This window comes from Toxorhynchites rutilus, chromosome 2 (genome assembly GCF_029784135.1).
Source record: "Toxorhynchites rutilus septentrionalis strain SRP chromosome 2, ASM2978413v1, whole genome shotgun sequence".
In the NCBI taxonomy this organism is placed as follows: domain Eukaryota; kingdom Metazoa; phylum Arthropoda; class Insecta; order Diptera; family Culicidae; genus Toxorhynchites; species Toxorhynchites rutilus.
The window spans coordinates 77,735,300-77,759,519 of record NC_073745.1 but is presented as its reverse complement, the minus strand read 5'-3'; the positions used below and the strand labels follow the sequence as shown (position 1 = coordinate 77,759,519).

The window sequence follows — 24,220 nt, the reverse complement described above, 5'->3', positions numbered from 1 at the left end:
TATGTTTTCGAGAAAAATCAATTTTAATTTTCAAAATAAGGGGAGGCTGCCATAAGAATGAAACATAATAACTCGACAACTAATGCATAATCGAATGCATAACTCGAAAACTAATCAAGCAAATCGAGTCAAATTTGGGATGTGGAGGTTTCAGGGGGCACGAAACGTTTCTACGGTGGTTAGATAACCCTTTCCCTCTCTTTAAAGGGAGGGGGTCTGCCATACAAATGAAGCACAAATTTCTGCATAACACGAGAACTATTTAAACAAATGGAGCCAAATTTGGGACGTGAGGGTTTTGGGGTATGAGAAATGTTTCTATGTTTCTATGACACTCCTCTCTCCTCTGGAATGGAGAGGGGGTCCCATAAAAATATTACACATATTTCAACCAAACATAACAATTGAAAATTTACCGAAAACTCTGAAGGAAAATGGGAAAATTCGAAAAAATTTGCCGACAAGCGTTGTTAGTCCATTTTATGTTTGCGCTAACGAAATTGATCTTCGTTCGAAAGTGGAAATGGATTTTAATGTGATAAAACGCACTCCTATATTGTCATCTATCTATATAAATAAAAATGGATCGCCGAATGTGTTGATAAGAGCAAAACTCGAGAAAGGTTTCTGTATCAAACATTCCATGTAACGGGGAGTTATGTTATTTGCAAGTGGTTGAAAAATCTTGAACGAGAATTGTGTCTGAAAATAATCTGATATTATAACGACGAGATTTGGTAGAAGTACTCTAGGAATTTTATAGTAAAAGGTAATTTTAATGGGTAGATTTGAAAATCAAGCAATGAACAGTTTTGCGATTGAACCCATGAACGTGTGCTTAGTAAGAAAACGTGATTGTTTGAAGGTATCAATAACAAAAAATAAAATTTTGGCAGGACGAAGTCTGCCGGATCAGCTAGTAAAAAAATAAAAAATACGGGTCTAATTCAACCATTTGTTCCGATCGATGATACATATTCCATTTTTGCGAAGAGACAAAAAACCATGGATCACTTCGAAAGACCAAGACTTCAGAAGATAAATCTAAATGATGATACCAAACAAACAGGGCAATTGCTCAGTCCTTTAGTTAGGACTTTAGTCATATCGAAGTAACAGAGTTTCCCAAACGTATCCGAGACACGAAGCTTTGAGTCAGTTGATTGATTTGTATGCTTCAATAGTTCGGCTATTTAATAATAGTGTTAACACAGTCACCAGTCCGTATCTAATTCCACTATCGTTTTCCGTTTGCAGTTAGTTAATATGTCATGACCATTGCACTGCAGGAACAATCGTCCCGTTTTCCGGAGAGTCTTACCCTTCAGGCACTTCAGGCAGTAACAGCCGCTGTTTCATTACGTCCAATCTAAATTATGTTTGACAAACATTTATTCCGTTGATGTAGATGGTGTGCACGTGTGTGTGGGGTGTGTGTGTCTGTATGTGCACATTCCACGACAAGTTCAAACAATTGAGCACCGGCGTCGTCGTGCACAAAACACGCGCGCGCCCCGATTCTCGCTCGATTCAACTTTTCGGTTGATTGCAGCATTATGCTCTGCCGCTACCATGCATATGATTAATACCAGACCCGCGACTCGTAACCGTTGCACATTTATCGTGTGAAATCATGTAGAAACAATTATCTCTACTTTAATTCAAATGTTTCTTTCCTGTTCCTGTGGCACCAACAATTGTCCGCCTGTGTGCGAATGTATGTTTGTTTGTTTCTTCATTCACTTCTGGTGCGAATGCGCACAGTATCCCATTGATAGGGCACACAAAAATTATACAATAGTGTATGTGTGCGTGTGTACATGGAAGTGCATTCTGATGCGTATCCATTTCATTATTGTGGTTTTACTCGCCGAATTTTTTTTTTTGCCGATATTAACGAAAGTGGACCCCGGCAACAAAACAGCTAACGCAATCGCCCCACCACCGGCAGACATTATCTTCATTTCACTTCATGCCATGATGGATCTTGCGAACTCCACGACGGGATTTTGGGGCTTCCTCTCGCCTTCCGTTTGGTACCGCCGCAGGAATGCAGGAGATGTGGGGTGGATGCGGGGTTGAGCCGCGCAACAAAAAACCAACGCCGAAGCTGAGGGATGAGATGAAGGATGAATGAAATTGAAGCTGATGCAGACACGTACTGCATTACATCCAATACCCACAACTACCGCCCCATTTCTTCCTCTGCACAGCACATTGAAGCCTACTGCCAGCGACTCGGGGGGAGCTGGGGAAAACGAAACGGGATAAGGCATATCACGCGATCCTTTGCACACAGAACGTGAATACTGCCGGTTCTCGGATGCTCGGTGGGACGGGGAGGGGATATGCATTCGCGAAATTTGATAAAAAGACAAAATTGATTATGATGGAGAGATGCACATGACATGGCACAGTTTAGAAGAACCTGAGACCCGATGATGTGGGTACTCGAACCGTCGCAGTGGATCTCACGCTCTCTAAATGATGCGCGCCTTCAAGGGAAGAAGGTCATTGACACACGTGATAGATGGAGTTTAATTTGGACAAGTAGTGGAAGGATATTTCATTCGCCAGGATTCCGCTGAGGCAATATGTGACCTGCGGCTTTTACACATTCAAAACACAGTCCTTCTTTTGGAGAAACACGATGCAACAGTCCAGTCTTCTACATAATCGACTTGTCGAAAAGTGTTGTCTTCTATCCAACAGACTACCTTTAAGAACATATAAAATCAGAAAAGCGTATATATGATTCAATCATACACAAACACCTTCCACCTGACGGTATGAAAACCGACGCGGTGCAAAGTTTAAAAAGATCAAAATTGCAATTCAATGAGACAGCTAGTGATCCCCGATAATCGTTCAATTAAAGGATTAATCGAATACTTTCTAAAGAAATCGATCGAATACTGCGCAACCGAATATTTTACGTCAATTAATCTATCCAAGCCGCGAGAAAAAAAAAGTACGACCGCTGCAGTTTTATACTGAAATTCAATCATTGCGTTGACTGCATTGAGCTTCGTTTACGAGTTTAGGGGAGCGTAAAAGATAATAATTTATTTTCAGGCGGAATGAACACTTTTTTGATTCCAGATGGCTTGCTAGCAAATGAGAAATATTAGTCTAACTAATTTTTTTTTTCAGTTTAACGATCAATCGATTAATCGATTATTTGGGACGATTAATCGTATCGAATAACAAACTGCTGAAAAGTATTCGATTAGCTGATGAACAATTAATTTCAAAAATCTGGGATCACTAGAGACATCTTTCATTCACAACACACTATCGACCATCCTCTGGGTGAGGCTGCTCGCTGATTGAAACAAGACTAGATAAAAATCCATTCTGTTCTTGTTGACGTAGAACTAAATCTTTCAGGAAGGGTTCCAAATCAGAAAACAGGTCTCGTTTTTATGAAATAAAGTTAACGCTAATAACTATTTTCACTGTGAACGAATTCTCATGATTTACATACCAATCGAATGGGAAACTCTCTAAGATTTATTTGATATGCTATACATTACAATTCGCTAAGCTCTAAACGGCTTAAATTCATGCAAACTGGAAGACCTTCCTTTTTTCCCATTAATTTGTTCTGCCGATTTGGGTGCTAACCCTACCCGTGTTTCGAATGCTTATAACTCAAACATTTCTTAACAGATCGGAAAGATGTTTGCATCAATCGATAGGAAATATTTTAACGCATCTATCACAATTGAGAAAATGTTATTCTTCATGAGATGAACAATTGAATAACTGTAAAATGTCAAGCGTTATCTAAACGCCCTTACTACCAAGTTTTGATTGGTCCGATTTACGGTTTCCCCAACACAGACTTCAAATTCAATGTGCCTGGGGGAATCCGCTTTGCAAATACATGCAAGTCGGGGGGTATTTTTTGGTGTTGAGTTCTTTTTGTACTCGCTTGTCGTTGTGCAGACCGGAATCTGTTTCCCTAAAACGTACTTTTAACTGAGAAGCCTGGGAAAATCGTCATTTCAGATACTAGTGGTGCATGAACTTTCGCGGTTCGAGAAGCACGTAAACATGAGATGTGCAATAATTTCAGAGGGAAATGTAAAATACAATGATCGTTTGACAATTCTTCCGTTCACATATTTTGGTAGTCCTAGGCATCATATCGAACGTAAAAGAACGTTCATCAAATTTATTTGTAACGAAGAACATAATTATTAATTAAATAATAATTAATAAAAAAATTTCGATGCATTCTAAAATAAAATTCATAATATAATTGCGTAACTCTACGTAGTTCTATATGCGGTCGTGTCCTAGCGGCAACCCCTCACTTTTTTTTTGAGGAACTTTAACCCGAAATTCATTCATTCTTGACTAGGTATAAATAAATATAAAAATAGTTTTGCTTTGTTTTATTTCCATTTCTTGGATATAATGGGGCACGATGGTTAGCTACGATTGTTTCCACAATCGTATGGATATATTTGAATTGTGCTTCACTGCTGAGTGAGTTTCTCGTTTTAGTCGACGCATTGTAACGAGCAGAGTTTGGACCAATCAGAACGTGGGATTTTCGTTTAGCTAATGCTGCTTCTTAATTGTTTGTTTCTTCAAAATAAGAATTTCCTTTATGTGATAGAAGCGATCTCAAGCCGGTTTATACCGGTATGGCAACATGTGCCCGACCGTTGTTGTGTTGTGAAATCACTTTATTATTAATTACCTCTGCTGTTACCCGTGTAGAGATTTCAAACAAATTTTTTTCACTCAAACGCTATTGAACTGCAAGTAGCTAAATTTAAATTTTGAGAAACATGAGTTTCCAATGACATAAGTATTTTTGCATCAATGAATCTAGAGCAGATTTACCATCTTGGGAAACACAGATATCGGCAAGACGTTGTTTGTTGCTCAAAATAACATGTTTACATGCCAGAATAGCACGTGTTTTTGTTTAAATAAACATAGGTCCTAATGAAATTGCCATGTCGATCCCTAGCCCCTACAGATTTACCCATTTCAGCTGAATACTGATGAAAGAGAAAGAGAAAGAAAAAGAGAGAGAATAGTGAAAAAAAGAGAAAGGAGAGAGGGAGAGGGAGAGAGAGGGAGAGGAAGAGAAAGAGAGAGGAGGGAAAGAGAGGGAGAGAGAGGGAGAGTAAGAGAAAGAGAGAGGAGGGAAAGAGAGAGAGAGAGAGGGAGAGGAAGAGAAAGAGAGAGGAGAGAAAGAGAGAGAGAGAGAGAAAAAGAGAAAGCGAGAGAGAGAGAAAAAGAGAAAGCGAGAGAGAGAGAAAAAGAGAAAGCGAGAGAGAGAGAGAGAAAAAGAGAAAGCGAGAGAGAGAGAGAAAAAGAGGAAGCGAGAGAGAGAGAAAAAGAGAAAGCGAGAGAGAGAGAAAAAGAGAAAGCGAGAGAGAGAGAAAAAGAGAAAGCGAGAGAGAGAGAAAAAGAGAAAGAGAGAGAGAAAAAGAGAAAGAGAGAGAGAGAGAAAAAACAGAAAGAGAGAGAGAGAGAAAAAGAGAAAGAGAGAGAGAGAGAAAGAAAGAGAGAGAGAGAGAGAAAGAGAGAGAGAGATAAAAAAAGACGGGTGGGTAATGTCGGGGACATAACCGGAGTGACGTAGGACTATACAAAGGGGACAGCTTTTGTTAAATATATATTTTAAATATATTGTTTTATTTTCTTCTCCTACGTGAATACCTACCTATCTACCTGAAAAATGGATTAGTTTACTGTTTACTCTTTATGAATATGTTGAGGGTTGAAAAGAACCTTTGGTGTTGTGTTTTTGTTATCACTCGATATTCCCATCTTGTTCGGTTAAACCTTCCTGTTTAGCTATTACGTTTGCCACTCGCCACAGCTTTCACAGTTGGAAAATTTCTTCCTATCTAGCTTGTGACATATTGTTCAGTAAATTACATTTAATGCGACGTGCCGGAGAAGCACTATGCCACTCACTGAAACTAATTGTTGCCTTGATGAGCGCCGAACCGAAGCTGCTCTGTTCTTGATGCGGGTTTTCTGATTGTCGTGAGCAGCTTTGCAAGCCAACTCGAGCACTCCGACGGCCGAAACTCTATAATCGCTGTTAGGTATACTTGTGCTCCGGCACCAATCCGTTCGGCCTAGTTACCCTTGCGGAGCAATCAGTGAATGCGACCAACAGGGAACTGGAGACCTGCACGGTTCGAGTGAGACTTTGCCTTTCCCTTAACTTGTCCTCCTTTGTTACGTCCAGGATGCCGATGCCGTACAACCACACGGGTTTACGGTTTGAAAGAAAATAAGATATTTTTTTGGGGTCCACGTGTTTTATACTCTAGCGGTACACACTCACAGGATAGAGACAAATCGGCAGACTCAGCCAGAGGGGCGAGTCCAACGAGACGAACGAATCAGCGTTAAAAGGGAGCGATGGCAAAAAAATACATTCATTACGATTTGTTCGCTCGTTGGATTCACATGCAGGCTAAAAAGGGTCCTTTTCAGGATCACAAAATTATCTTCAATCTAAAGAGTTTATTGTTTTGTTGTCACTCGATATCCCCATCTTGTTCGGCTAAACCTTTCTGTTTAGCGATTGCATTTGCCACTCGCCTCAGCTTTCACAGTTGGAAAATTTCTTCCCATCCAGCTTGTGACATATTTTACAGTAAATTACATTCAATGCAACGTACCGAAGCGCCACTCAGTGTCGCATTGGAGGCGATTTGAACCTGTAATTGAACATTTGCGATGACAGTGGTACAGTGTCGACTTTCAATGTGCGGTCATAATTTGGATCTCTATGTTTACAAAAATGTCCAACTAAATAAGTCGCATTACATGTCCGTCCAATTAGCTAAATGTCGAACTAATTGTAAATTACTGTACTTTCAATCTGGAAACAATTTAAGAGTTGGTGAAAATTGAATAATCTTGAAAGTCCCCAACTATCAATAAGCTCAGAACTACTGCCAAATTCACATACTCATCAGATCCTGGCAAACAAATTATGAAAACATCAATTTGTGTTTTATTATTATTTTGGATAATGTTTTAGAACGCATTGAACTTTATTTCCTAAACTCTTTTTTGGAAGGTTTATTGGCCCTGAAAAGCGCCTTGTTTTATGGAATGGTTCCAATTTAGAAAACTTAGTACTCGTGGTTTTGAAAAAAAAAACCATTTCGAACGCCCTCGATGCCGCCTTGTTCTGGATTTGCCACCAAAGCAGTTTGAATAAAGAACAAACTTTTTTCTTCTGCTACCTGATGCCGTTTTGCGATTGCGTTTGCCACTCGCCACTCGCTGCAACTTATCGTCGCGAGAAGCTTTGCCAGCTAACTCAATCACTTCGGCGGCCGAAACTATATAACGCCGACTAGGTGGACTGGTGCACTGGTACTAACGCGCTCGGCCTAGCTACCCTTGCGGGGAACTCCAGATCAACATGAGCGGGAACCCCAGATCAAGGTTCGAGCGGGATTTTGCCTTTCCCTTCACTTTTCCTCCTTTACCATGTCCAGACATGGCTGCTTGGGTTGGTTTGTTGATGTGTTGTGATGCGAACCGATGTGGTGTACGGTTTGAATGAGAATGATCGTTACGGCAGCGGAGCGGGGATTTTTAAGCTGACTGGCTGGCTCGAGAATTACGCATGTGTGAGACTGCGACCAATGTTTCGTTCATTTTTTTCTTTTTCCTTTCCAATCGTGCTTCATTCTATTTCGCTGCTGCTCTGGTTGCCCGTTTTGGTCGGTACGATTTGAGGAGCACAAAATGGACCAATCAAAAATGGGCACATAGTGAATTTTGAGAATGCTTGATATTTCACAATTATTCAATTATTTATCTCAAGAAAAATGAAATGTTATTCGTTATGATAGATGCGTAGATATATTTCCTATCAATTGATGCAAAAATCTTTGCGATCTATTGAGAAATGCTCGAGTTATAAGCGTTTCAAATCTTGCATTTTTTCCTACTTGTTCAGTGCCTAGATTTCCATTTCACCCCCTATATCTTCCGGTTAGACGTAGTCCTACGTCAAAAAGAAAGAGAGAGCAAAAAAGGGAGAGAGAAAGAGAGAGAGAATGAGAGAGAAAGAGAGAGAGAGAAAGAAATAGAGAAAGAGAGAGAGAAAGAGATAGAGAAAAAGAGATAGAGAAAGAGAGAGAGAGAAAGAGATAGAGAAAGAGAGAGAGAAAGAAAGCAAGAGAGAGGGAGAAGAAGTATAAATTGCAGAGGTGACATCGGACCAAGGGAGCGATCTGTTCAATCAACAATGGTGTGTGTTTTCTATCGTTTCCATCGACTTCGAAAACTTTGAACCTCAATTACCTTTTTTTAATTAGTAGTGATCGCTTCATACAGAGCTGACTGACGACCATTTACCTATTTCATCGTTGGAGTTTTTTAGATAGGAAATTTACTTCCGGATTTTCAAGAGAAAAGTGCTTACAGGATAAAATGAAGAACTCTCAAATGAAAAAATGGGAACTAGGGAAATTGCTCTTCACAGTGGCCGATCCATAAAGTTAAATGTTTCTTGGGATTCAATTCATCTTTCGTTGGTTAAGAGTTACAACATCGAGAAGACTAAAAGACTTACGCCTTTTTATATCAAAAAACTATTGAGTTTCGCCAACTCACTTGAATTCACAATTAAGTGTACGCTTACATGAATTGTAATTTCTTCAGTCTTTATTGTCAATATAATATGTTCATCGTCTTCAAAAATCCTTCAAGTCAAGAAATATTTCTGATATTTCCAACTTTATCCTCCAAAATTAATAGCAAGAGCTACAGGCTTTATTTGGTATTCTTGACGTAGGATTATGTCAAGTTTAAATACTAAATATAGATCTTGTCATGGAAATTGTCAAATTTTGAGTGCTCAGTCATTTCTGTGAATTTACGAACTTTTTACACCAATTCATTTCGATTCTGGGACCGAATAAGGGGTGTTTCCTGAGCCAAGATCATAAAGCACTTATTGTGATGGGCTTAGCAGCCGCCAATAAGCAGGCTCCGATATTAATTCATCTCGAACATAGCGTTAATCTTCCGGATCATGATTTTGTCGCGGCTGCTAAACATTAGCTTATTCCATCTTTTATCGCAGGATACAGAATAAAACTAGGGCATATTGGCAGAAGCAAAGTGGATACAATGAACCAACATTCGTTGCACTTCGTCCAAGACACTGTTCTTCGGACACATTTTCTCGTGGGCTGGGTTTTAAAATTATCCTTAAGGTATTAAGGAATAATCAATCCAGTAATTACTGTAATTACATGGTGATTCATAATTTTAATCAATTGAATCTTGATGCAACATTCGTTGCTACAAATGCTCCAGGACGCAGTGTTTTCAACCAAGTTGTGCGTCGGATAGCTCTTCTTTCCCGGAAGTTAGCAGTTTTTCTCAAAGATGATGGTGGTTCCATTCCCCTACAAAGGTTTGAGCGGGACGTGTTATCTTATTGATAATAATTCCTGTATTTATTTTATGACATCACACTAATCAGTAAGCAAATTTAATCGAAGAAAACGGACTAGTTATTTCGCAGACATAGATTCGTAATCGACAGAACAACTTAAGGCTTTATCTAAAATATTTATTCCATGACATGTTGAGAGAATTTCCAATCCGGGAAGACGCTAGACCGATAGAGAATTGAACCCAATACCTATGTATAAGTATAAGGCATGAATTTACAAGGGAAATCCCGCGTTATCAGATCCCCGGCTACGGTCTGCAGCTACCGGCCTACTTGGTAAACATCAGTACCCAAAAACCTGTTTCGAAACGAGGAAACGAGGCGTTAATGGTAGAAAATAATGAGTCTATTTGGACGGACGAAGACTCGGATACAGACAGATGAGCAGATGTCTAAATTTTTTACGTTGATATTTTCAATACATAGTAAAAGCTAAACTATTGTGAAAAATTCCCAACAGACTTTGACTTTGTGCACAAATTATATTGGCGTTACGTAACTCTAGGGGGAGAAAGGTCCGTCTTGCGTTACCTTTTGATACATAGGGGAAGAGGGAGTCCAAAATCCGTATTTTTATCGTTTTGTAATTTGTGTACCACGCCTAAGGAGCAAAACTTCCACTTTTCATGAAAATCTGAGAACCACTATATCGGTTTAGCATGGAATGGTTGACTATGGAAGATATTAGAGGTAGTCATATAGAAAAAATTGAGTACGGTCAATATAAAGATTAACCACTAAATAATGTTAGATATAAACATCGCACACCAAATCTCGCATCGTTCATATACATTTGTCTGTCATAAACGGAAGGAATATAACAGTAATTAAGCTACTGATTAAGCATACTTTATCCAGAATATTATTAATATCTTGTCGTTATGTAAACCGAAGTCAAAAACTCACCTTCTACTCTTCTCCAGTCGATCCGAATTCACTTCGCCTTTGGTGGGGCAAAAATCTGCTCCTCTCTTACTCTCTCGTTTCCCTTTTCTCTGTCCTAAAACAGCGTCCGATTCCTAGGAGTCTGCGGCGCTCGCAGCCGGCTCACCGCTATGACGTGTGTGACGGACCGCGTTCAAGCACTGAGAAAAACACGGTACACATGCACACCGCGCACAAACACTTACATACACACACTTGGCCAGATGCACGCACAATCCACTTGGCGTGAAACGCGAAAAATCGCCACAAATCAATCAACTGATAGATATCAAACTGTGGCCCCTTCTCCTCTTGTTTTGGCTGTATTTACACAATATGTACACACGGATGGGAAGAGGGAATAATACTCACTCTCAACGAACACTTTTTTCAAACTTCGAGCCGGATACCGACCAGCGGGGCAACTATTTTGATAATTTCTTCTCTTCCCAATTCGAATTCCCAATTACTCGTGCATTGACGATGATCTTTTGCTGATCTCACTCGCTATTTTTTTAACTCTTTAGCCTCTTCTTTGGGCTGTTTTCTAAACTCTTCGTGCTTCTTATCTCGATCTGATCACGGAACGGGTTGTATTACGAATACTTCTAATTGCACTCGTCTTTTAGTCCAGCGATTGGCTTCCAGCGGATGTAGAAATACTGCTGCTGCTGTTGCGTCTGCTACTGCTGTAAATATGATTACACACTATAATAACAACACACGTCAGGGCTCTTACATCGATCGAACACTTTTATTGCATACGATTGAAGTTGTTGCGAAAAAAAAATGCACGCTAAACTATTGACTTGAGAATGAAGACCGAAAAACGACGACTGGCTAGCAGGCAGCTCCGGAGTGCAGAACTGGAGAAGCGATGAGCAATTGTGTGGCGGCGGAGAGAAACAACACGAGATGATAGATTAAACTAACACTCGCGCGCGCTTACAGGTTGACGCACACAGGCTGACGCGGCGACCGACTGTTCTCGAGCCCTTTGCGGTTCTACTAGTGCTCGTGTACAACACCGCGACCGAAAGTCTCGAAGCGGACAGGCAAAGTGCACAGCGGAAAAACATGCACTCCCTGGGTGGTGGTAGACTTTGTCTCTGAACACCACTCCCGATTGAGTTCCACACATCACAAAAGCAGCAGCAACGGCATGTGTCACCATCGTGCCAGCGCTGTCAAAGCCTGGATTGATGTAACAGGATTAAATGCGAGAAACAGAAGGGAAAAAAAACGAGCCACTTCTTGGGGTGGACGGGGGGGATTATATTTTCTATTACGAAAATCTCTATGTTTACAGGAAAAAATAACACATTTGCAATGAAAATCTTTGAATGAAACATCAAATATATTTATTTTTTTCAATTCCTCGCTTCCGCTAAAATACAGTGTAAGAGCCAATGTCCATTGATATTTTGGACCGTGCAGTCAAAGTGGTCTCCGCCGTTCACTAGGAACATTTTCTCGAAAGTGCCCTAAAGTCGTGGGTACGTAACCAATTCTGTGAAAAAAGGTGGTCTAGCAGGACTCGACAGCGTCTCAGCGTCTTTAGGTTCCAAATTATGAGCGCTATTCCACAAGCCGAGTTGAATGTTTTCACGCTCGTCTCGTTTGTTTTGACATTCCCCAAGCTGATGTTCAGAGAACAGACGAGTAGATCGTCTGACTCGACCCTCCGGTCACAATTGCTAGTGAATCACTCATGTCGCCTAGTCGTCTAGTTTTTTTATGTGTACTCCGATTATCCACGATTCCCGAAATATGAAAAAAAAAATTGATTAATGGTATTACAGAACCCCCAAGCAACTTTCAAGAATTTTTTTTTTCGTTCTTCCGTTTTCCGGAAAATGACCCATCTACATTTTGTTCAACACTTTGTTTTGATTTTTTGTTTCTTGTATGTCTTCAGGTTGTTCAGCTTTTTGATCCGCTGCACCATTCCGACCGTCTTCACAGCTTTTTTCTTTGATGAGGTTGATTACTTTCCGGTCCAGACCAGGGTTTGAAGGTCCTGGATTTCTTCCTCTTCTCGGTAAACCATCGAACGAAGTATTCCCCGAATCTCTGGATGGTGGACTTCACACTTGCCGAATGAATACCAAAACGCTTTATTCATTGTAATACCCTTCTCCCGCATCCATGTGTCCAATGTTTGAACCTAACCCTTTCGTTACCAGCGTCGTCTATAGACGACATCTACGCGATGAGCTGTGTGTACGAGCGTCGTCTTTAGACGACATGAAATTCATACTGCTCATACCAGCGCGATGTGCATACTTTTTGGCGCAGTGCTCCTTACAGGGGTAGCACTTCGGCGGAGCACACTGCCGTAATGAGAGGGTTAAGTCTCCTTTTTGATACGCGACATTTCGGAAGAAATAAAAAAAATCCACACGTAAACAAATCCTTGGTGGACTCTTGACAGATCAAGGTGAGCACGACTGCATTCGTTTGCACATTAATGAACAGCAGGTTGCCATAATAAAATCTGTGTTTTTGCTCTGAAAAAATATTTTTATTTCAGTTTGTCCTCAAAAAATCTGTATTAATTTTATAAGTCCAATTTTTTCAATTTGCTCCACGTTTATCTTCAGAATTTGTTCTACAGTTGAGATTGCATAATTTTTTGCACTGATTTTCGAATGGGCATTTTTCAAACAATGCAATCGAATGTGAACATTCAAATTCATATCCAGGTATGTGAGGTAATTGTTTTGAATATAAAAACTCGGTACGAAGAGTGTCTTCACAATCAAATTGAGCAAAAATGTACAATTTTTAGCTCAATTTTTGTGCCACATTTGGTAAACATACAATGTTTATTTTTTATAAAAATATAATGAATTTCAATCAGTCTACCTAGATGTTTTGATGTTTACTGCTATAAATGTAAGAAAAAAATTGTTAAGAATTGTGTCCGGGAAACCACAGCTTTCTTGACGTGGGACTACGAAATTATTTGAGTCAATTCGTTCACTCATCATTTCGAATATTATTTGAGTCAATTCGTTCACTCATCATTTCGAATATTATTTGAGAATGCATCGATTTTAAAAAAAATCATTAGAAGAAAAATTTAGTGGCCCTGAAAGGCGCCGATAGTTTGCGTGGATTTGTAGAATCAGCTGAACCTGGTTCATCCATGATTTATTCGTTCCCTCATAGTAATAATACGAGGAGCACATCGTCACAGTAAATTAAACACTCTCCCCTCTCTTCCACGCGGCGAACGACATAAGAGATTCCGGAAGACGAATGACTGATAGTAACGATGAAATTTGAAATCTTCTATTATCTTCTTGGTATAAAAAAGTGGTTTCCAGAATAAAGCGAAAAATTTTGGTATCTCGTCATTCGCGGCGCAAAATAAAGAGGTCTTTTGCTGGTGTTTTTATTATTGATGTTATGAAGATTTTTGGTACACCTGGATGTTGCTAACGCTTTGCTACTATTGTTGATTCTGCTTTTACTGATTGGGTGAGAGGCAGTACTGAATTATAAAGGCTTTCAACTTTTAACAGTTCATCCGCGTATTGCCAATTTAGAAAGCTTATCCTAAACTTTTGGAAAAAAGAAATTTAGAAAGCTTATCGTTTGCCTTGGAAAAAATCATTTTCGACGCTCTCGCCGCTGCCGACATGTTGCTGTTTTAATGACTGCCAAATCCTAATTCGCTGATTGTGTGGTAACTGCTTCATGGTTGGAAAAAGTCACATACGGGAAGACGGAGAGCGGGAAGCGTAGGTTGATTTTAATCTAAAAATCTATAGTCACTCAACGGTCTAGATCTTGATTCTCAGGAGATCAACAATAAATTTTAGAATAGTAACGAAAGTGTGAAAGTGTGCTCCCGTGGCCGAGTGGTTAGCGTCATAACTAACATTCCGGGTGTTCGGGTTCGATTCCCGTTCTGGTCGGGGGAATTTTTCGTCAAAGAAATTTCCTCCGACTTGCACTGTGATCACGCGTATTCTAGAGCTTGCCACTCAGAATGCATTCAAGGCGTGTTATTTGGCATAGAAATCTCAACTAAGTACTAATAAAAATGACGCAAGTAATACTACATTGAGACGGCGAAGTTCCTCTAGGAACGTTAGTGCCATTGAAGAAGAAGAAGAACGAAAAAAATTAGGTTTCATATCCACCATGACAGACTTCGGCAAAATGAAGTGCAAACACTTGTTCCCCATCAGTAGAGTATTTTCCTATTGAATAATGGATGCATACAATGAAAATCGTAAAATGTTTCGCATCGCGAAAATCATATAATTTTCCAGCGATTATTTGTTTTCTTTTCATAAAATACTGCGACAAAATACATTTTGTTCTGTGATCTTTCAATCAAGTGCAATTAACAAGAAAGCTTCTGAAGATTATGTTTCCCCATTAGTCGAATATTTTCATATTCAATGCTCGATTATAAAATGATGAACCGAAAATCATTCCAGCGATTATTTCTCAGTCGCCGGAGGCTTCCACTTCAGAGAGTTCATTCGCCTCTAGTTTGACTACCAAATTTCCATAGTGAACCACACCTCCTCTACATTCATTAACCAACAAAAAAATATCTAAGCAATGGTCTAGTAGCAAAAACAATTCAGTATGCAACCTACTGTGTGGGAGCTCAGATAATCTGTCAATTCTACTTAGAATTGTGTTGAAGCGAAAAAGTTTATTTTGTTTTCAATTTTAAATATACTGCGAGCAAATACATTTTTTGTTATTTATGTTTGAGCATTAGTGACAAGCAATGTTTTATTTATTCACCTCTATTCCGGTACACGAACGGGTTTGAAATTAGCTAAATGATGCATTTTGTAACCCGTTCGACTTCGAATAAGCATTTTTATCAATCCGTTCGACTTCGAATTATTTCGAAATTGGTTTTCATCAATGCAAGGATGCCAAATTCACAGACTTGTTCGCAATTTGCAGACTGCAGGGATAAGCTATTTCTCTACTTTATGGTTTGGTTCAGTTTCCTGCGCTAACAACCTCTTTTTTTAGACATCACTTTGCGATTCTAACGGTTGAAAAGGTAGCTGGCGGATATTTATACAAATCAACATTTTCGTAGCAGACTTAAAAAAAATCATCTGGCATCTCTGGAGGCGATGACGTTCACTCTGGCAAAAGCCAAAACGAAAACATATTTCTCAATGGTTTTAATTAGCCGATAGTTCTAGATGTTTGCAGTGCAGACTTTTCCAGAGCATGTTTTTGAAAAGCTCAACTTTTACAGAAAATTTTTTGAATATTTTACAAAAGATCAAAAGGACTCGAAGGTATGTATATTTCCTTATCTTAATATTAATTCTTTGCGATGTGAAATACGAAATTATCTTACATTTGAAAATGTAAAGTATTGCGTAATTTCGGTTGATTTTATTAAATAGTTTTACTATCATTTTTCAGATGCTACAACCAACCGGAGATGTGGAAACCTTTGTGTTAAGGCTGAGATTTCAGCTGATGTGCTTATCATCAACACGTTCTACCCGAACAAAGAAATATTCTTGCGTGAATTGATCACCAACTCTTCGTATGCTCTCGACAAAATTCGTTATAAATCGCTCATCAAACCCTTAAAATTGGACAGTGACAAAGAGCTGGAACTCTGACTAACATCGATACTTGTATCGGAATGACCAAAACCGATCTGGTCAATAACCTTAGTACGATCGCCAAGACCGGAACGAAAACGTTAATGCAAGCTTTGCAAGCCGGAGCCAACATATGGAAGATTGCTAGCAACTGTTTCCATTTACTATTTGATAGACGTAAGCGTTAATATTTTTTATTTTCTTTGTTGTTTCTTCGCTTTTCTACTCTTCGGCTCATCTTCATAGACAAATATTGCCTGAGGTTGCATTTTAGAGTAGACTGGAACAATCCAATAAGGATTTTCTTCTACATCCTTAGCATATTTGAGAAGTGCCTCACGAGGATCTTCCACGTAAAGCTTGGCTCCTCTCATAATTCGCTTCTCATCGCACAATCCGCAGATAATTCCATTTCCACACCCAAGGAACATCTGGTTCAACTTCGGATGCCAATGAGTTCGAATTACATGTGAATCAGTAAATAGAATAATCGTTCCGAAAGTTGCTTGTGGAAAAAACTTTTGTTTTTGTTTTTATTTCACAGTTGTATGACAGCTGCGATGAAAGTTCGAAATTCACCGCCCTTTAGGATTAGAGGCGAACGGGCAGAATGCAAAATATTCGAACTCGTTCGGATTGTGAAATCCAATCAATCCAATCGCCGATCGTGAACCGGAATGAGGGTGATTATGTATAGGGCAAACATGAGACAGCGAAGAAGTAAATTTCGCACCAATTTTGCGTGATTGCTTCTTTTACTGAATACTTTGCCTTCACTACATACAAGTTGACGAATCTTGCTTTGCTAGCCGTGTCTTGCATCACCTGCGTATGAATCATGACTAAGAAGAAATTTCAAACAGGTACCCATATTTAGAGATTTTTGTGGTTGTAACTCGTGGACATTTCATATTTTGAATGTCACTTCATTCAGTCGACAAAGAGGTATTGAGGCTCAAAACCTTGTGCCTCCAACGGAACGCTCTCGTCTTCGAACTCCCCAAAATATGCATTCATCCATCAATTGAGAATTGATTCAGATTTAACTTCAAACAAATGATCACCAATCCAACGATAGTCCTACGACAACCTTGCGGTTATACCACAGATGTAACCCACTTCCTGTTTTTCTGTATCAAAAGTGAATCTCTGTTATTTCGCGTTGTTTCAGAAAAGGAGCTCAAAAAGAAGTCAATAAACAAGAATTCAAAGGATATGAAGATGTTGTTATCTATGTATTTATGCAATAAAGGGAAACTTCGATATAACGTACATTTCACTTTCGAAATTGTACGTTGTATCGAATTGTACGTTACATCGAAGCATAATAAAGAATTCAGAAACATAGTTCGTATTACTTTATCGTGATGCTGTTTGGGTAGAGTTGGTAAATAATCATAAAAAAAACAAATACAGGGAAACTTCGATATAACGTACCCTCGATATAACATCATTCAATATAACGTACATTTTACCTCGATATAACGTACACATTTCCAAAGAGTAAAGGAAAAAAAATTTCAATATTTTTTTCTGATAGAACAATGAACTATCTGCATTGTGATGCTAAAACATGTTTTGTACCTTCAATATATCCCGAAATACAGCTGGTTTTGTAATTCCGAATTATAAATGAATCAAGTTTTAATCAACAGTACGAAGGGAAACATCATGAGAAAGGCTGGCTTCGTCATCTGATTGAAATTATTCATTGACTTTACTAAAACAGCAACACAATAATGTATAGACTACGTTTGTGAGTACTTTATTTTGCTTCGATATAACGTACAATTCGATACAACGTACAATTTTGAAAGTGAAATGTACGTTATATCGAAGTTTACCTGTAGACGGTGAAGCCAACCTTTCTCATGATGTTTCCCTTCATACTGTTGATTGAGGATAAATATTAGGTGTACCGGTAAGTTTCTTCGGATTTACAATAGATAGCGTAACTTGATTATCATTCCATTGAATCAAATTTCGAGACATTCGTAGGAAAGCTATTGTTAACGCGTTATTGCGTTTTTGCGTAGTTTAAGCGTAAACAACATAGTTTTTTGCCACTTCGAATATGTTGAATTTCGTACCAACGAGTTTTTTTTTGCGGGGAGTGGTACTTCATTTCTTCAATATGAAGAAAGTGGAAGTTTATGGTGACCATGCTCCAACTGAACGAACATGTCAGACGTGGTTTGCACGGTTTAAAAGTGGTAATTTTGACTTGGAAGACGAAGAACGTTCCGGACCGCCAGAAAAGTTGTAAGATGAAGAGTTGGAGACTTTACTCGATCAAGATCCGTCACAAACGCAACAGGAACTTGCAGATACACTTGGAGTAGCTCAGCAAACCATATCCGATCAAAAAAAAAACAATTGGAATGATCCGAAAGATAGGACATTGAGTGCCATATGAATTGAAGCCACGAGACGTCGAATGCCGTTTTTTCACGTGCGAACAACTGCTCCAACGGCATAAAAGAAAGGGTTTTTTGCATCGAATCGTTACTGGCGATGAAAAGTGGGTCCATTACGACAATCCTTAACGTCGGGCAACGTATGGATACCCCGGCCATGCATCAACATCGACGGTGGCGCGGAATATTCACGACCAGAAGGTTATGCTGTCTATTTGGTTGGACCAGCTGGGTATGGTGCACTATGAGCTGTTAAAACCGAATAAAACCATTACGGGGGACCTCTACCGACGACAATTGATGTGTTTGAGCCGTGCGCTGAAGGAAAAACAGCCACAATACGAGCAAAGACATGATACAGTTATTTTACAGCCACCCGTCGTATTCTCCAGACATTGCTCCGTTCGATTACTACCTTTTTCGATTGATGCAACATGGCCTGGTTGACCAGCACTTCTACAATTGTGATGAAGTCAAAAATTGAATCGATTCGTGGTTAGCCGACAAACCGGCCGATTATTTCCGCAAAGGGATCTGTGAATTGCCAGAAATATGGGAAAAAATTGTGACTAGCGATGGGCAATACTTTGAATATTAAATTTATAACCATTTTTTGCAGAATAAAGCATTAATTTTTGAAAAAAAAACGAAGACACTTATCGGTACTCCTTTTAGATAAAATGACCGCTTGCTTGGTAAAAACAGTGCCCTTCGTCCGATGTTTGGGAGACTTGTTGGTAGTTGTATGAACTATTCATATAATTTTCGTTCATAATTTTAAAAACAAATATTCTTTATAAAAATGAATTTCAATTTAAAAATTTTTTATGGCAACCGCTTGGCGCGCTGCAGTTTGTTTATTGTGTCCTTCGCGCATAAAAGTTTCGCATAAAGTTGTTGAGTGTGAACACTTTTAAAATGCCAAAGAAAAGGTAATATTCTGAAGAAAGCCAAAATTATAAATGGATCAATATGATGACAGTAAACTCAAGCAATGAGAAATGCAACATCTACAGCGGTTGTCCGCTAACTGGGCGAAGAGAGCAACCCAGTTAACGAATTCCGCTCGCTAACTGGGTTGACTTTTCAAACGTCAAAAAAACACCGAGGGGAACGTCAATGGATGCACTCAAAAACTATTAATTGAAAAATTTGGAAGCGCAAAATAAAACCTACACTGAGAGAAATAATTTGTAAATATAATGATTTGATGAATACAAACAATCGTGCTTCTACCGCGTTAATGATTAATTTAGCTACGAGGAGAAATTGGTAAACATATATGTCAAGCAGAACCACGATTCGTAAGACAAATATCGGCTACATTTTTCCGTCGAAAATGCACGTATTACAATCATATCAAAACTATTACCTCCCTATTGCCTTATTGCAACAATAAAAAATGATAATGTGAGCTTTTCTAACCACAGTCTGCAGATATGACACATTCAAGTTTACTTATGTTATCGAGTAAAATAAACTAACCTATGGTAGGGATGTCCCTTGAATCTGAAATTCATTTTACAAGGAAGGATCCTTGTCTGGAAAATCGAAAAGTAAGGAATTTTCGTAATTTTTTTTCGAATGATAGGAAGTGTGAAGTGGGTATTTTGGATATTGCTTAAGGTATATTTGAAGATGTATTTTCTGTTTCTTAAGTGCACGAATAATGATTATTACACTGTTGCCAGCTGGATGCGTAGATGCTGTCTGAAAATCGGTACCCTGCTGGTAGTATTGATTCTAAACCAACAGTTCTGAACGAATTCCGATGAATATTTTGAAACTTTAGGACAATACGTTACATTTAGTGTTAGCGTTACATAGGGGTTTTTGAAAATTCTAAAAATTGCCAAAATAGCGGCCATTTTTGTTAAAAATGAAATATTTTTAATGAAAAATCGTTGTTTTGAAGCTCATAAAAAATCGAAAAAATGAGATATCAAAAAACGGCTATGTAACGCGTACAGCAGCACTATATCCCTTGAGATGATCTCATACTTTTGGCTATAACTTTACAATGAAATCAAATATCGTAAAATTGTTTTAGGATAACATTTCTGAGGGCATAAGCTTCTTAAAAATGCAAAAAAAAAGAAAATCGATTTTTTCAACCTTCAATTTATTGGACAGGACCAAGTTGAATAAAAAAAGACTAGTGTTATAATATTTGAGTTCTATAATGAACAAATTTTCATGCATTAAATTTGCTCAGAAAATAATGGCAAGTTGAATAAAAAAAGACTAGTGTTATAATATTTGAGTTCTATAATGAACAAATTTTCATGCATTAAATTTGCTCAGAAAATAATGGCTATGTGGCATATTGTAAGTCATATATAAAGCGGGATCAAATCACAATGGTATATTATATCGATCAAAGTATACATCGTGTATATCTAAACCCGTATAAAATGCGAAATTCCTGATTTTATTTATCATGACAGATTAAGTCGTAATTCGCTATACCAGGCAGAGGTTTTATAACATACACTATCGTTAAATCAGTTTAATCGACATCATATATGTATATCAGATAGATGCAGTTCGTGAGTCATATAAACGAATATTTTAAATCAATGTAGTACTGCAAAAAATCGTGTTACATCTTGTGGAAAATTGCTTAACAGTAAATCAAATTAGATCGTAATGGAACACATATCACATCATATTATGAATTTGCCACATCAATATGCTTCTGCTTCTTCTTCTTCTTCAATGCCACTAACGTTTCTAGAAGAGCTTCGTCGTTTCAACGTTGTAGAAATTTATATATCTATGTACTCAATGACCTATCTTATGCACGAGATCGTCCTTACGCAGGCTGGAAGACTGTGCTCCACCTTACTTCCAACATCCCTGAGCACATTGGATGCACCTATCATGCTCTCGTTCGTACGGAACCACCAACGCACTGATGGGTAAAAACTTTTGGAACGACCTGATACATCATTTATATCCCATGAATATTCTCATACATTCAAATGACGATTCGTGAGGTTACAACTACAGTTGACGTAAATCGTTTATTTATCCAAACTAATTCGTAAGCATTTGCCAAGTATGTATATGCAGGTTAGGTGTATCATCTACCACCCGAATTATTGGATAAATGATGATGTATATACGCTGGTTCTACGATTTAATTTTTACTGAGTTCCTCAATAAGTCTTCAGTTGGTCCTCTTAATCTATTGCACAAATATTGTGACAGTGAAATTTATCCAATTCTTGTGCTATTCAAACACTCCAGGCGGCACTGGAAACTAAATACCAGTGCTGATATGCATTACCAACTCGCCAATCATTCTGCAAAATGCTTCGAGCGTGGAAGTGAATCCATCTGCGAATTGCGAATAAACAAGTGACCAAGTCCGAAATCCTGAAAGCCGGATCGATGTTGAGCCGATATTCTGCTATAAATTTTGACACTTGTGTTTACCATTTACTCACGTAGAATGTACGAAGAGTTAGTACGGTAGAAAATGACTATCAAATTGGTACTAGGTAATATAAGATTTGTTATACAAGTACTAATTATTTCTTTCAGTGTATTGATGATTATAGATCCATGATGCATTGGAGTACCCCTCACCAACGTTGTTGTTTACATTATATTTGACGTTTAACTGATTTTTAACTGGGCTATAGCCCAGTTAGCGAGCGCCCAGCTAAAAAGCAGCCCGGACAAATAACGCCCAGTTAGCGAACCAATGCTGTACTTCGTTACATCGTTTGCTTGATTTGATTGATTCATTCTCGCGTTTGCTTGATTAATTCTTGAGTAATGCGGAAATTTGTGTTTCATTTGTATGGCTGCCACCCCTTAGAGAGGAGGCAGGGGTCTCGAACTATCATAAGAACCATCCCCGACCCCAAAAACCCCTACATACCAATTTTCATGTCGGTTGGTTCAGTAGTTACCGAGTCCATAAGAATCAGACAGACAGACAGATTTCAAAAGTTCAATTCTCTATTTACGAGTAGGCTTGCTGACTTTGATGTCAGATTCAGTATTATAGCAAAATTCACATTATCGAAAAAGAGATGTAGCTGAGGAATTTAATGCAATGAACAGTAAAATGAAGAATTCATTAAGTGTTCACGACTTGACCTGATGAATATCTGTTGAAAGCCTGTTTATTTTATCATACTTTCATCAATCAAGTTGAACAAACGTCGTTGCAATCTGATCCCAGTAGCTTGTGCAACTTGAAATTTAGTTTTTGTCAGATTCCCAGTTGAAATGTAGCCGACCCGAAATGGCACCATTTCTCGGGTACTTCGACTTTGGTGATCACAAATGTAATGGCCAATAACCAGTCTAAAACCTAAGCAAGACCCATTGGATTTGAGTCAATTTAATCAAAGAATTTCTAGGTTTATCATCCTATCCATTCAGATTGAAATAGGATTCGCTGATGTCTCAATTTAATCCCTCTTTCTGTAGAAAACAATGTTCAAGTTTCAGGAGAAATATTTCCATATATGTACTTTGGCTTGAATACACGAAATGTACAACACTCGGCATATTCCCCGGCTCCACCGTAAGAGGCATCTATTTTCATCCAAATGTGTCGACATTCCGAAATCGATTTGCTCCGTAATAACTCACCAGAGGGGGCAGGGAAATAAAACACAGGAGCCACTCTACCCCCAATAAACTGTCCTCTGCTCGTACGGAATGTCCCACTGTGCTCATACAACAGTGTTCAGCAATAGAGCAAAAAAAATGCTTTCGTTAGGTAATTATAACGCAAACAGTTCCCGGAGTACACAATTTTCTGCGCTGCATTCGGCGCTGCTAGCCAGTTTCGACTCTCAACTGGCCAACACGGAACTAACAGCACTCACTCAATTTTCATCAGGACAACAAACTACCGAAACTAAACTTCAAATTAAAACATTCTTTTTTCTTGTTTTCACTCACAATCTTTTTTTTCTGTGGAAAACAACTTTTTCGAATGTACACACACGGCGAGAAAAAGAAACAACGAAATTACCTCTTCGAAGAGTACGTGAAGGGAGCACACACAAAAAAAATCAAATATTTCCGATGAAGGCAATTTTTTTTCAACACTATTTCCCGAATTCCGTAGCTCCTGTCGAAACAGTTTCACTGTACGTCACCGAAACACCGGAAGTTTTCCGCTAGGGAGCTTCCACTGGAGAGTTCGTGTGTGTGTTTCGACGGAATAAGAGCCCCAGACAGTAACTATTGAAATTGTTCCGGAGTGGCTGTGTCGCAGAAAAAGTTGCTTCTTTCTTCTGGATTCGATCGCGTAAAAGAAGAAAATGAACCAACGGACCCGAGTGTTGCCAAACGAAAGCTCCCTCTCCTGCTTTGCTTCCGATGATAATTGGTTTGATGATGGAAAACGCTGCGGGACAGAGCGAGAAGGCAACAAAAACAACAAATTTTCCTGTCACATTATGATGTTTTGAACGGGCGACGATGTCACAGTTGAAAGGTGTTCGGTGGAGGAATCCCCGACGAAAAATGACTGATGTACGAGGGGTTCATGATGAGGTATCTTGAAAAATTGTACTAGAATGTTATTAGTTATGAAATTAATGGATATTGGGGTGATGTGGGCACTGAAAGTGGATGATCAAAAATAGATGGTGGTCAAAAACATTTCCAGAAAGCTGTTGTTTAAAATATTTTTTTTCTGAGAATCAGTTTATTTAAAAAGCAATTATTTAGTATACGTGTTTTATTGAAAAGTTTTTAATTGGGTAGACTTCTGTCACTTTTGCCCAGTATGATCAGTGATGTCAGATGTGAAGACA

General features: G+C 38.7%; 1 protein-coding gene across 1 annotated transcript in view; it reads right to left on the bottom strand.

The window, feature by feature from the left end:
• LOC129765854 (uncharacterized) overlaps positions 1–23,774 on the bottom strand; it is a 257,295-nt gene extending 233,521 nt beyond the window's left edge. Inside the window, exons 1-2 of the mRNA XM_055766292.1 lie at positions 23,431–23,774; positions 10,382–11,088 (exon numbers count right to left, since the gene is read on the bottom strand). The gene's annotated coding sequence lies outside the window, so the exon portion shown is untranslated. The remainder of the gene's footprint in view (positions 1–10,381; positions 11,089–23,430) is intronic.
• Between the last annotated feature and the right edge of the window lie 446 nt (positions 23,775–24,220).